Source organism: Trachypithecus francoisi, unplaced genomic scaffold (assembly GCF_009764315.1).
Source record: "Trachypithecus francoisi isolate TF-2019V2 unplaced genomic scaffold, Tfra_2.0 Lachesis_group11, whole genome shotgun sequence".
In the NCBI taxonomy this organism is placed as follows: domain Eukaryota; kingdom Metazoa; phylum Chordata; class Mammalia; order Primates; family Cercopithecidae; genus Trachypithecus; species Trachypithecus francoisi.
Genome location: NW_022681456.1, coordinates 64,946,139 through 64,960,806, shown reverse-complemented (window position 1 = coordinate 64,960,806; position 14,668 = coordinate 64,946,139). Strand labels below are relative to the sequence as shown.

General features: G+C 41.6%; 1 long non-coding RNA gene across 1 annotated transcript in view; it reads right to left on the bottom strand.

Moving 5' to 3' along the window:
* Window positions 1-11,141, bottom strand: part of LOC117089767 — an 81,815-nt gene extending 70,674 nt beyond the window's left edge. The window contains exons 1-3 of the long non-coding RNA XR_004439740.1: window positions 11,026-11,141; window positions 9,049-9,155; window positions 5,946-6,016 (exon numbers count right to left, since the gene is read on the bottom strand). This is a non-coding gene — a long non-coding RNA (uncharacterized LOC117089767). The remainder of the gene's footprint in view (window positions 1-5,945; window positions 6,017-9,048; window positions 9,156-11,025) is intronic.
* Window positions 11,142-14,668: the final 3,527 nt, after the last annotated feature.

Here is a 14,668-nt window from a genome sequence, read left to right as displayed (position 1 = left end):
TTTCAATGTTGTAGTTAGTTTCAACTTGCAAGCAGTTGTGAAAATGTGGTACATCAGAAGTTAAGTGATACAGGAATGTGAACATCATTACTTCTCCGGCTGTGTCATGACCTTCATGCATGATAGAATTATACTCGCTTTTCCTTTACCGCATCAGTTTATATGCTGATGATAATTTTTGTCTATTTGATTTAATTACAGAATGAAACCCTAACTGTTAGTCTACAGCTATGCTATAATGTGGCAGACTGGCTAGGTGTTCACCATGCTGTTTCTATTTTCCTCCTGGATCCAGTAGATATTCTTCCAGGCAGGTGGGGCCACGTGGTTGAGTTCTGACCAAAAGGAGGCAGTTAGAAGTCAGGAAGGTGACCCATAAAACCTCTCCCAGAGTTCGCCATGTGATTTCCCTACTCCCATCTGCTGGGCAGAACTCAGAGATTCAACAGAGGACTTTGAATATAAGAAGTCTGGGTCCTTGAATGACAGTGGGGAGGACAGTCTAACCCCTCTCCAACCTACACTGAACTGTTCCATGAAATGATTGTGCATTAAACTTATGCTGTGTTCAACCACTGATTGTTTGGGGTAAGAGCAGTAACTAACAATACATAAATAAGTAGATGAATAAAATGGATACATTAAATTCATAAAATGTTTACTTTTTTGTTTTTGTTTTGAGATGGAGTCTCACTCTTGTCACCCAGGCTGGAGTGCAGTGGTGCAATCTTGGCTCACTGCAACCTCTGCCTTCCTGGGTTCAAGTGATTCTTCTGCCTCAGTCTCCCCAGTAGCTGGGACTACAGGCACCCACCACCATGCCAGGCTAATTTTTGCACTTTTAGTAGAGACGAGGTTTCACCATGTTGGCCAGGCTGGTCAAAATGTTTACTTTCTCATGAAATCTGTCTGTGGCAAAACTCTAAATAGTAGAGTTTAGGTACTCTAAATAGTGACCTGGAGTTTCTAATAGCAACCCAGAGGACTTTCCTGTTTGGATTTATTCAGGCTCAGGTGACAGAGCTATAAATTTATGTAGCTAAATATTTAGCAGTGTTGACAAAACTGCTTCTAGTAATTAATGGCACATCTGGAATTAAACTCTCTTTTTCCTTATCCTTTATTCTATGTTTACAATCCCAGCAGATGATACACCTAGTTTAAATGGTCTTAAATAGAGGCTGGGCGCAGTGGCTCACACCTGTAATCCTAGCACTTTGGGAGGCTGAGGCAGGCGGATCACCTGAGGTCAGAAGTTCCAGACCAGGCTGGCCAACATGGTGAAACTCCGTCTCTACTAAAAATACAAAAATTAGCCGGGCGGGGTAGCATGCGCCTGTAATCCCAGCTATTCAGGAGGCTGAGGTAGGAGAATCGCTTGAGCCTGGGAGGAGGAGGTTGCAGTGAGCTGAGATTTCGAGATTGCCCACTGCACTCCAGCTTGGGCAGCAGAGCAAGATCCTGTCTCCAAAAACAACAACAACATCAAGAAACAAAAACAAAAAAGGTCTTAAATAATGCCCACTTAACTAACTTTTTAGTTATTTCCTTCATCTGCAATTGTGGTTTGTCTATTTGGGCTCCAACCTTTTCTATAAAATTGTATTCAATTCCACAGTCCTTTTCTTTATTATTTATTATCAGCATGATTTTATTTGTGACTAATTAGACTAATCCTCAAGGCAAGAAGAATTAAATAAAATGACATTTCTATCTTAGGAGACCCAAAGAAGTACGAGAGTTAGTTACAATTTTAATGGAGTTACAGATTTCCAATAATAAAGACAATTAGGTAATAATATGATTTAAACTCAAGGACATGGTCTAGGACACCCACCCTTTTTGAAAATTATAGAACCTCGTTATGGTCACTATTAATAGGACTCGGGCTTCATGTGACCCATTCGAATTAAGTAAAAGAACGGAATCCTGTGGTCTGGACAGGAGCTTTCTGTGTACAATTAAGAAGCTCAGTGCACTGGGTCAAAAACATCAACTACGGTTTGGGCTGACATTATTTTCTCATTGAAAAGATTTATTATTAAATAGAAAAATGATGAAATAAATAACACTCAAATTATTTATACTTTTATGTTAAGTTTAGGGTAATCTGTGTTTTTCTGGTATTTTAAGTGCTTGCAGTATTTAAGAATTTGGCATTTTAAGGTATCTAGCAGGTTGTGATTCCAATTTAGAAAGAGTTAATTGGGTTAATTTAGACTTCAGAGGAATAAGATAATTTTCTTGGATTATAAGCAATAATGGAATGATTTAAAACCTTAAGTTTAACCATCTTTGTAAATTTAATTAGATGTACAAGAATTACATAAATATATAATAAAGTTCATTTGATAATCAACTAAGGCAAAAAATGTATTTAATATAAATATAAAATTAAAAGTACAATTTTAAATGCTTAAAAGATTATGCTGTAAAAGCTAAAATGTGATTATTGAACTCTTCTAGATTTGTATTAATAAATGCAACAATAAGATTCATAAGTTGACATCTTAAGAAAGAACAAAACTTTTTCAGTTGTCATTTAAAATGTAAAGGAATATAGAAAAGATCTGAGCAATCTTACAGGGCATGAAAGCCACCTCCAGGAATACCAAAAATCTCCCCTGAAAATGTTCTTCTTTCTTTTTTCCCCTATTGTCCTGTAGCCACCCCGACACCAATATCTTCTTTTTCTTCCCCTAGCGCCAAAATGCTATGCTTGTAAAATAAAAAATTTAAATGTGATAATCTTTAAGCAATATTTGTAAAATGTTTTGTAAATTGAAAATGAGACATTTGCAGGAAAGGAAAATAAAGGGAAAAAGATTCTCAGTGGATTTATTACCTCAGAACTGTATACTTAAAAATGGTAAAGATGAGGCCAGCTTGGGTTGCTTACGCCTGTAATCCCAGTACTTTGGGAGGCCGAGGTGGGTGCATCACCTGAGGTCAGGAGTTTGAGACCAGCTTGGCCAACATGGCGAAATCCTGTCTCTACTAAAAACACAAAAATTAGCTGGGTGTGGTGGCAGGTGCCTATAATCCCAGCTACTCGGGAGGTTGAGGCTGGGGAATCCTTGAACCTGGGAGGTAGAGGTTGCAGTGAGCTGAGATCTCACCACTGCACTCCAGCCTGCGCGACAGAGCGAGACTCCGTCACAAAAAGAAAAAGAAAAAAAAAATGGTAAAGATAGTAAATTCCGTATGTATATTTTACCTCAATAAAAAAAGGAAAAAGAAAAATAGTTTTAATGAAATGTTTGCTTTGTTCTGTCTTTCATGTGGTCACTTACTGGACTTCTGGACATCGGTCTGTACAGGTACAGAAGCCCTCTCATGCCGTAAAGGTAAAAGCGATAGCAATAACCTGTTAAAATAATACTAAAGCTGCAAAGAATTCACTCTTTTGCATGAGTGTGGCAGAGGAATAATAAATATGGATGAATAATTATTTTTAGTCTCGGCATCCTTGAATGTTCTTGGTCCTTGAAGTAATCGCTTCCAGCATCCCTTACAAAATTCTTTTGAAAGTGACAGATGATAATCTTCCCCAACCCGAGCATCTTTGACATTGAAATGTGCAATGTGAGGTTTCTAATCAGTCCGTATGGGGTAGTGAAGCTCAAATGGTGCTCCATAAGCCCTCCAGGTACCATAGGGACTCTGAGGCGACAGCCTGGGCCTCCTTCCTCCTTCAACCAGGGTAGCTTCATTTCTGTCTCTTTTACATACCAGGCTTCTTGTCAGATTTCATTTAAGAGCAGCTTTCATAGCTTTGCAGGTTCTGAAAACCACTGGGCCACAGTAGGCTTTTTCCAGAGCAGTGGGAACACTGTGCGAGGAATGTAAACTGCACAATGGGATGATATTAACTTAGGGACCACTGGGCTGTTTTTTTTCTAAGAAATGTAAAGAACTTCACAAACACTGACTTGGGGAATTTACTAGCCCTTTAACTAAACTGTGGGGGTAACCACCCTAAATTATTTCTTTTGGAAATAAGATCGTTCTTGTTTGCTTGGATATTTGAAGACTCTTCTTGCTTATATTCAGAAACTTCTCTCATTTTATTTGGTATTGACGATGTAGCCTAGCCATGTGAGCCTGCGGGCTATTCAAGGTTGCCAGTGTGGCAGAACAAGTCTTTTTATGCCTTCCTTCCTAGTGCTCAACAACTACTGAGGCTAAAGTAATAAGAGAGAGCTGTTTAAAATTTAACTCAAAACCAAGGAGACAGCGACTCTTAGCATAATATGAAAATCCTAGCAGGAGGTTTTTTGTGTTTGTGTTTTTTACTGTGTGCAAAAGCTCGGGTTGCTTTTTAGATGCTTTGTTCTGTGGCCCTGCAATCAGACTGCCACAGTGGCCTCTGCGACTTTCTTGTTCCATTCACATTTCAAGATTTTTTTTTTTTTTTTTTTTGACGGAGTCTTGCTCTTGTCACCCAGGCTGGAGTGCAATGGCATGATTTTGGTTCACTGCAACCTCCACCTCCTGGATTCAAGTGATTCTCCTGCCTCAGCCTCCTGAGTAGCTGGGATTACAGGTGCCCACCACCACGCCTGGCTAATTTTTTTTTTTTTTTTTTTATTTTTAGTAGAGATGGGGTTTCACCATGTTGGCCAGGCTGGTCTCGAACTCCTGACCTCAGGTGATCCACCCACCTCAGCCTCCCAAAGTGCTGGGATTACAGGTGTGAGCCACTGTGCCCAGCCCACTTTTCAAGGTTTTAAGGACCTTCCACCCTACTTGACCCATCCCTCATCCATCAGAGGAGCTTGAATTGGCTGAGAATGACCAATACCAATGACCAATGACGGAGCCAGAGGTTGGGAGGCAACACAGGAAGTGGAATAGAAAGGGTTAGAGATGGCTGAGGGAATGTGTTTGGGGGGAAGAAGACATAAGGGAGAGGGGTGTCTGGGTAGTAGGTGGTGATCTGAGTCATGGGAGGTACCCAGGCCTCTAGAGCCAGGACCCTGTTTCATTAAAAATCTCCAAAACCTTGTTTGTCTTAGTTGAAACACAGGATTTGAGCCTTCAGTAAGGACTTGAGGGAGGGTTCTTCAGGATTCTAAGTGTGTGCTTGTCTTACAGCTCCACAGTAAAATTATATTTTAGGGAAGATTTGAACCATTATTTTAAGACATGGCAAAATGCAGGCACAATGCTCTCTCTAGATTGGATCACACTTTAAAAAAAAATCACAATGACATGGAAGTTTGAGGACACTAAGAGTCCAGTTGAAATGGTTTTATGGTCTCTTATTTTCTCCATGAAGTTCCATGCTAAGCAATATTCAATTTGCCCTTATCACTTTCAATGATGGTCTGAAAATGGAGCCTTTTACTTAGTCTGAATGACTCTGAGCCTTGAGCTGGCATTACTCACTAGCAGCACAATCCAGCAGATCCTTCCATGATGAAAGAAATATTCCACACCTGCAGAATCCAATATGGTATCTACTAGCCACATATGGCTATGGAGTACTAGAAATGTGGTCAATGCAACTAGAGAGCTGAATTTTTAATATTTTAAAATCAATTTAAATTTAAGCACCCTCACGTGGCTGGCAGGTAATGTCTACATTATTGTGGGTGGAAAAGAGAGGGCATGCTCATGCATTGCTGATAAGTCCAGCAGTCCTGGTGGGCTGCCTTTCCTCAGGTGGGGGGCATCTTCTCGGTCATTTTATTGTATTTTCAAGGAATAAATTATAGGCCCTTTTTGACAATCACTCATAATTTTCCTATGTCGTTTGGGATGCTAAGGGGCAAGCTTCTACATATTTCTAATAGAAATGTTAAACAGCAAACAGGCACAATCTTTAAGAAGACTCTGGGCAAAATAGAGCCTTTCTCTGGGAAGGGGCACCCAGAGAACTTTGAACCAATAGTCCAGTCTTTTAATTCTACCCACTTTCTATGAGAAGGAAAAACTCTTACCTAGTGATGTCAGAGGTCCCAGAGCCTGGGCGGCGGAAGTTCCTGAGTTTCTCTAGCACTATTTTCCTTCTCTGTAATGACAAGAGACCTCATGCTGGAGAAAATGGTAACTCCCTCTGGTCAGCAATTTGACTCCATCCAAATCCAGTTATTAGTCCAACATAACTGTGATTTTGAACACTTATTTATTGGGAACCTCTTCTGTGCTAGGCGCAAGGGTTATCTCCTGTAATCTTTATAACAATGAAATCAATACTATTATTGCTCAATCATGTAACCAAGGAAACTGATGCTTAGCAAGGTTAAGTAGCTTGCTCAAGGTCAAGGTGAGTGGTAGAGCAAGCAGGTAAACCCATGTGTGTCTGAGGCCACAGCCTATGCTCTAGTCACCAGGTAATCATTGATCTCTCTGGAATATCCACAGTTGTTGGAAAGCAAGGACTTTGCAACTTGCCGTTGAATGTATTTCTTTTCTTTTCTTTTTTGAGACCGAGTCTTGCTCTGTCACCAGGCTGGAGTGCAGTGGCGCGATCTCGGCTCATTGCAACCTCCGCCTCCCAGGTTCAAGCAATTCTCCTGCCTCAGCCTCCCAAGTAGCTGGGGCTACAGGCACGCACCAACATACCCAGCTAATTTTTGTGTTTTTAGTAGAAACGGGGTTTCACCATGTTGGCCAGGATGGTCTCAATCTCTTGACCTCATGATCACCCACCTTGGCCTCCCAAAGTGCTGGGATTACAGTCGTGAGTCACCGCGCCCAGCCGCCCCGAATGTATTTCTTACCACCAATCTGTTCAGTCATTACTATTCCTTCCCCCTTTCCTAAGCACCATGGGAAATGAAGCATAAAGCACCCAAAGACCAAGGAAAAGGCAACATTCAGGATTCAGTTCCAGAATGTCTGCCTCTTCCAGACCCATGCTCCCACCAGTTGGCCATGTATTCTCAGCTTGCATGCCTATGTCATCTGTCTCTCCTGACCCTGAAGAAAACTTCTATTCACTCCATGAGCACCTGCACCTGCACTGAGTCAACAGTGAGTGGCTGCTGTCTGCACCAAAATCTATTGCTCAATATTCTTTCTTCCCCATTCCAAATGGTTCCTCACTTCTGTGAAAGCCCACATGGTCTTACCATATGTCTGGTTGTCTTGGTAGTAAACACATTTTTAAAAACAAATATGTCAGCATCATTTTGTTTTCTTTCAATAGTGGTCTCATGTTACAGTCATAACAGGTTGCATAATGGTTACATCTAGTACAAAATATGCTATTGTCTTTTCTCTTTGAGGCTATTATCTGCTTACGTTGCTTGTGACTAGCGAAGGAGGACATTGTAGAAAAACAAAGACCTTCAAGTTAGACAGACCTGACTCTGAATTCTGGCTTTATCATCCATTCATTTAAAAATATTTATTCAAGGCCAGGCACAGCGGCTCATAGCTGTAGTCCCAGCACTTTGGGAAGCCGAGGCAGGTGGATCACCTGAGGTCAGGAGTTCAAGACCAGCCTGGCCAACATGGTGAAACCACATCTATACCAAAAAATACAAAAAATTCGCTAGGCATGGTGGCACACGCCTGTAATCTCAGCTACTCAGGAGGTTGAGGCAGAAGAATTGCTATATATATATTTTTTTGATCCCTGATATATTTTATATATAAAAAAATTGATTTTTTAAATCCCTGGCACATAGTAGGTCCTGAATAAATATGTGTATATATGTGTATACACATATTTATTCAGGACATATACATACATACATACATATGAATAAATGTATATATGTATATAAATATATATGAATAAATATGTATATTTATATATGTATATTTATTATATATAATATATATATTTTATATATACATATTTATTCAGGACATACATACATATTTATTCACATATATGTATATATACATACATATATTCATACATATATACACATATTTATTCAGGACCTACTATGTGCCAGGGATCATTTTAAGTGCTGGGATAAAGCAGTGAATAAAACACCAGACATGGTTGCTCATACCTCTAATCCCAGTGCTTTGGGAGGCTGAGACAGTAGGATGACTTGAGGCTAGGAGTTCAGGACCAGCCTGGGCAACACAGCAAAGCCCCCATCTCTAAGAAAAACTTTTTAAAAATTAGTTGGGCATGGTGGCACATGCTTACAGTCCCAGCTACCCAGCTACTCGGGAGGCTGAGGCGGGAGGATCACTTGAGCCCAGCAGTTCGAGGCTTCAGTGAGCTGTGATTGAGCCACTGCACTGCAGCATGGGCAACAGAGCAAGACTATATCAAAAACAAAAAACAAACAAACAAAAACACTGTCCTCATGGAGCTTACACTCAAGGGGAGTGAGATAGACATTAATCAAGACAAATGAGGAGAACAAGGTATATAAGCCAATGATATGCTGAGGAGAAAAATAAAACAGGGAAGGGGGATAGGAAATGTTAAAATTGGAGTGGCCAGGAAAGGCCTAACAGAAAATGTCATTTGAGTCAAGGTTTAAAGGAGGTGAGGCAATGGATGTGCACACATTAGTTGTGTGATATTAGGTAAAAGTTACCTATATTTCTAGATACTTGATTTACTCAACTCTAAAGTGGGAACAAAAGCCACCTTGTTAATGACTTGTTCTGAGGATCAAGCCCACTTGTGAAGAGTATGTGGCCCAGGCATTGAATGGGCACATGACGGCAGCTGGCATTACTGTTCCTCATTGCCAGCAGCAGCAGCGCCATTAGAAACAGCCACTTGCTAGAACTGGAGATGGGTTATTTACACATTTATTAGCCTCAAATGACCCTACTGAGGAAACTCAGGTAATAGTTGGATTCTGAATATTAAATGAAATATGCTAGCCTTGGAGGAGGGACATGTAGTTTCAATATTTCTATCACAGTCTTGGCAGGAAATAGAGGGTGCCCTCATATTGGATAATTTGAAGAGTTTAAAAGAAGGTTATTTAAAAGATCAGCAAAGTGTAGGGAAAAGAGTAGTGCCGTCCCCAGAATTAGTAATGACAAGCACTGCTACCACTCCTGTGTTCCCCACCCATGCCCAGACCTGACAGGGCAAGAGGAGAGAGTGCTTACCAGAAGGCAGAATCAGAGAGGGCCCCATGGAGAGAGCGCATGACAGGGCAGGTGTGGCCTTCGGTGAGGAGATACAGCCAGTCTTCAGTGACTCCATCAAAAGGGAGCTGGAGAGTGAATACGCCAGTGTCATTCTCCTTAAGCCCATCAGGGCTCCCCAGTGGCCAACCCAGCTTGAAGTCACAGGGCAAGAGAGCCTGTGGAGCCGCTCCTGCAGGTCAGCCTCCCAGGGCACCGAGAAGGTGGAGAGGGTGGGAGGAGCCCAGGGAGACACCCAGCAGAGTAGCCAAAGCAAATCAGACATGACTCCTAGTGAGCCAGGCCACTCACTATTACTATTCTCCTCTGTGTTCAATGAAAGCAACCCAGTTCTTTCTTTCCTTAGATGACCCTTTCACCACATCTGTTGCTTTCCTCTGGGTGCTACTTTTCCTCTTGCGCCTCCTAAGGTGCAATATTTGGTCAGGTGTTTTGAGACGTAACCAGATACATTAAAAATAAGACCCAGTTGTGCGTAAAGCCAGAGACTTTACTGCTAACCTCAGTCCATCTCTACCCCAGGAATGGTACTGGGACAAGGGTCAAATGTTCAGTTTGTCACTCACCAAGATGAAAAAGGCAAGGCCAAACATGGTCTTGACCAAAAGTGTATCAGTGTCACCGTTTTATTTTTTAATGAGGCTCAAGCTATGACATTAAGTAAAAAAGGAACCGGATGTAAAACCATGTAAACAATACAACCTCAACCATGTAATAATTATGTGGATGTATAGAAATAAGACTACAAAGAAATACTCAAACTCTCTGCACTGACTATTTATGGAATATAGATTAGGATGATTTTTAAATCCCTCATCCATATTTTTCCAAGTTTTATCAATGAAAAGTTGTTCCTTTTAAAATAAAAAGGAAATCAGTAAAAGCTAGTTGCTGTTTTTTGTTTTTAATAGAAAGGACATGACCTGTTTCCTACAATTCACATCTCTATTTATCTCCCTAGTAAGTTATAACTTTCATTTGTGGGAAACTTTATTCCAGGATCACTAAAAAAATGGCTTTTTTTACTAAACTGATTATTTTGCTGTTTGTAAAGAAAATGATTTTATAGATAATTTTGTGGGTTTTTTTGTTTTTTGTTTTGTTTTGTTTTGTTGGAGATGGAATCTCGCTGTCCCCCAGGCTGGAGTGCAGTGGATGCAATCTCGGCTCACTGCAACCTCCGCCTCCCAGGTTCGAGCAATTCTCCTGTCTCAGCCTCCCGAGTAGCAGCCACCCGGGATTACAGGCGTCTGTCACCATGCCTGGCTAATTTTTATATTTTTAGTAGAGATGGGGTTGGCCAGGCTGGTCTCGAACTCCTGATCTCAAGTAATCCACCCACCTTAGCCTCCCAAAGTGTTTAGATTACAGGCGTGAGCCACCACACTTGGCTGATAATTTCTAAAAAGAGAATGCTGAGCAATTTAAAATATATTTTCTTAATACTGGTTTACTTTTGATTCATGTTTATGTGTATAACACTAAAAGTATGCTTTGAGAGCTTCAGTCCGTGGGCGTCACGTTTATTCTCATCAACTACTAAAATTCTTAGGCTAGAAATATATAATTATAAAACATTAAATGTAATCTAATTATCATTTTCTTATATTGGATTAACCACAAAGTAGATCCAGAGAGATCGCTGTTTTAGTACAGTGCAATTTTTTTTAAAGTCCAATCCTGTTTTGCTCAACAAATCTTTTCTGAGTACATGGCAGGTATGCCTGGCACTGGATTAGGCTCTGGAAATATAGCAAAGAATGAGACAAAGCTCCTGCCCTTAAGGAGTAGCAGCAGCAAAGACAGAAGTCTAAGGAAATGATTTCCATTCATCGCAGGAACAGCGAAAGCTAACTGCAGCGGGTTATGAAAGCCCAGAAAAGTCACTCAAGTAAAATAAATAAATAAATAGTAAATAAATAAATAAATCCACCTAACCTACTTGCTGCTGAGCTTGCCAACTCCTTCGTGACTGGAACTCTTTGTTTTTGATTTTTCACTGGGCTGATCAGGATGAAGTTCAGTGTAACCAGGCTTGAGTGGTAAGAGACGTCTCAACAGGCCTGATTCTGCTCAGCTGCCCACGCCCTCATCACCTTCTCAAAGGTGAGGAGAGCCGCATCCTCAAGATACAGGAGCGATGACTCACGGAGGCCAGCTGCCCCCTTCAAGGAGGCATCTCTTAATTCAGGACAGCATTCTCTGCTGGCTTGGGAGAACTATCTGCTTGCAAGTTGCCAAGAAGTTACAAAGTTGGCTTTGGTAGTGGATGGAGAAGACAGACAGTGAAGAATAAAGTAATGCTAAAGAATTTGGACTTTTTTTGGAAAAAAAAAAGGCTGCATTTTTGGGAAACATGGAATGCTGTGAATGGTGGATGGTTTTGTCATACACTGGGGAGCCGCTGCAGGTGATGGGCAGAGAGTGGTTGCATGGAACGTAGGCAGAGATGGTGTTCAGCTGGCATGCCCTGGTTCAGCCGAATAGCAGATCATGGTAAAGTCTGCTCTACCTGGTTGGTGCTTGTGCCAACCAATGCCAATTATTAAATGCTTGGACCATCTTCCCTTTAGGTATGTGTACCTTAAATAGCTGTGTCAGCAGACAGGTACCTTTTTCATTGTTCTTTTAAGCCTGTTTATGTTTAGCCACTGAGGTGTAAATTCTTACCATAATCAAGAGTAAATGCCCTAGGTTTTAGTTCAGACCCGCCCTACTTTGGGGCTTAAATGTGACTGTGTTTGTTTGTCTATAGAGACAAGGTCTCTCTCTGTCAGCCAGGCTGGAGTGCAGTGGTGCAATCGTAGCTCACTATAATCTCAAACTCCTAGACTCAAGTGATCCTCCTGCCTCAGCCTCCAGAGTAGCTAGAACTATATGTGCGCACCACCATGCCCAGCTAATATTTTAAATGTTCTGTAGAGACAGAGTCTTACTGTGTTGCCCAGGTTGGTCTCGACCTCCTGGACTCAAGTGATCTTCCTGCCTCGTTCTCCCGAAGCACTGGGATTACAGATGTGAGCTACCGTGCCTGGCTGTGACTCAGTTTAGACTTGGGATATTTGATGATATTAGAATAATTCATCATGTAGACCTTCTCTTTTTAAATAATATCCTGAAGAATTTTGGTAAATTTTGCCTACATCTTGTAAGTAAATCTTCACTTTTCCCAAACAATTACACTATTCTCTCTAGACCTGTGAATTCTTTAAAAACCTTAATCTTTTATAATTACATGAAGCTTGCCTTCTTTAAGATGTCTTTTATTATTGGTTGTAATTAGAGCCCCCTAAATATTTTAAATGCTTCTTTAATAAAATGGAAAGTCAGGATTCAAAACCTATTAAAACTCTGCCAGATTGTCCAGCTGTCTCGGCCACTCTTTTAGCTGAAATCCTAAAAGCTGTCTGAGATCTGGAAGAGATCTGGAACAACTGGGACACAAAGTGCCATGGAAATCAGCAGATTGGCCACACTTTACTCTGGTTTCATTCTGTCACAATGACTCTACACTATCTATTTCAGCCCAAGGCCAAAGGCTCTGTTGACTGACCAAAGTCACAAACCACAGTAAAACTTCTTTTGCCAAATCTCTATCGCAAGTTAATAAGTGAGAAAGTTTAGGGCCCCTGGCACAGTGTTCTCTTTTCAGGAGTGGAAATGACTTTTTATTAGCCACCCCAGCCTTGCCTTTTTTTTTTCTTTTCTCGTTCCTTTCTTCCTGGAACAAAGATTTAGACCACCAGGATTGTAGTACCATTTAAGACATCAGTTTGTTACCAATAAGAAACTTAATTAGCAGAAGGAAAAATGTAATAGTGGAGATAAATGGAAAGAGTGCCAAGCTTCCAAAAGGTGATGGCTAGTACTATAAAACTGTCTGCTGTTAACCCCTCTGTTTTACATACTTAACCTTATTCAATCCTGACAGGTGGTTGCTATTCTCCCCTGTACAGGTGAGGAACTGAAATTGAACAGTTGAATGCCTGGAACCACATAGCCAGTCAACGGCAGTCACTGTCCTCTTAAAGCCAGCTCACTTGTTCTCAAGACACTTCATGTGGAGCCACAGCTGCCTCATGTATTGGGAGCACCACTCCTGAAGAAGCCGACTCAGCTTCGATGCAAGGAGGAAAGTCTGACTAGTTAGGTGGAACATGGGATCTGTAAAGCACGGTGCTGTGCAAGAGGTGGTAGAATGCACAGGCAAATGGTCCCCGGAGACTCCAGCAATCATTCCAAAGTCTGTGTTCAAGCAGTAAACAAACAGCACACTCAGTAACCAGTATTCTTGCAAAGGTGGAGGATGGTAATTATATTCCATGACTAGAATCCATGGGAAGTCATTAATACCACTGGCCCTGAAAGGGTAAGGGAAGGCGGTTACCAGCGAGAGCTGTTGCTGGTGGACTGGGGCTAACCTGACAAGTGCTCTGACTTGGGTGGCAGTATTAGGTAGAGAAAAGTAGCTACAGCCAAATGATAGCTGGTACAGAAGGAGCCAGAGAATAAACAAACTGACCACGCTCTCCTTGCTATCTGACCTTTTGCTGGTGCCTCTCACTGGCTAAGCCCAACCAGAAACCGGGGGCACAGGAACCCAGGCAATGCCATCTGTGGAGGTCAGCCTCCCAGGGCACAAGGTGTAGTGGAGATGAGTGAAGAGCGGGTCTGGAGTAGGGTGGGCAAATGGAGAATATCTAGAACAGAAGCTTTTTCAAGACTAAGACCATATTATCCTACCCTTGAGGGCTCTATTTCCTGGCAGACTTGCAAGAGGCATATAGGACTTCAGGATTCTTCCCTCTTTTTCTTCCCCCTCATGAACACCCCCTCCTTATCTCAATAATGGCTTGAAAATTGCTGGATATTTTGGGGTATTGGATATTCAGGTGCTTATGTAAATTGCTTATAGTCCTATAGAAGAAAAAAAACATCATGATGGTATTGCAGGTTTGCACTCAACATCCATCCCACTTTAGGTGTGCTTTTTATTGCTACAAAGCATGGAATGCTAAAAAAACAAACAAACAAACAAACAAAAATGAAAACAAACCAGGGGCCTAACATCTTCCCCTCCTTCTCTTTCTGCTCACAACCATGGCCATGGAGCTGTTGGTTGCAGGTGATCAGGGGTGGGGTCCAGGGCGTTCACTCTACTGGTGCAGATTGCAGCAAGGTAATATAATGCTGAGACTGGGACAGTCACCAGATCACAGTGACTTTCTGATTATGGTGGACTCCCAATTGTGGCAGTGGTGACATGATTTAAGAGCCAGTGGCTTTTTAGATCATGGAGGCAAGAGCAGCTCTGTTGATGACGTGGCTCTGCTGATGGTGTGTCTTAGTCCATTCAGGCTGCTATAACAAACTACCCTAGACTCAGGTGTCTCATAAATGGTATTTCTCACGGATCTGGAGACTAGGAAGTCGAAGATCAACTACCAGCAGATTTAGTGTCGAATAGAGGTCTGCTTCCTGGTTCACATATAGCCATATTTTCAGTGTAACCTCATGTGGTAGAGGGGGGCAAAGGATCTCTCTAGGGTCTCTTTCATAAGGGCACTAATCCCGTTCATGA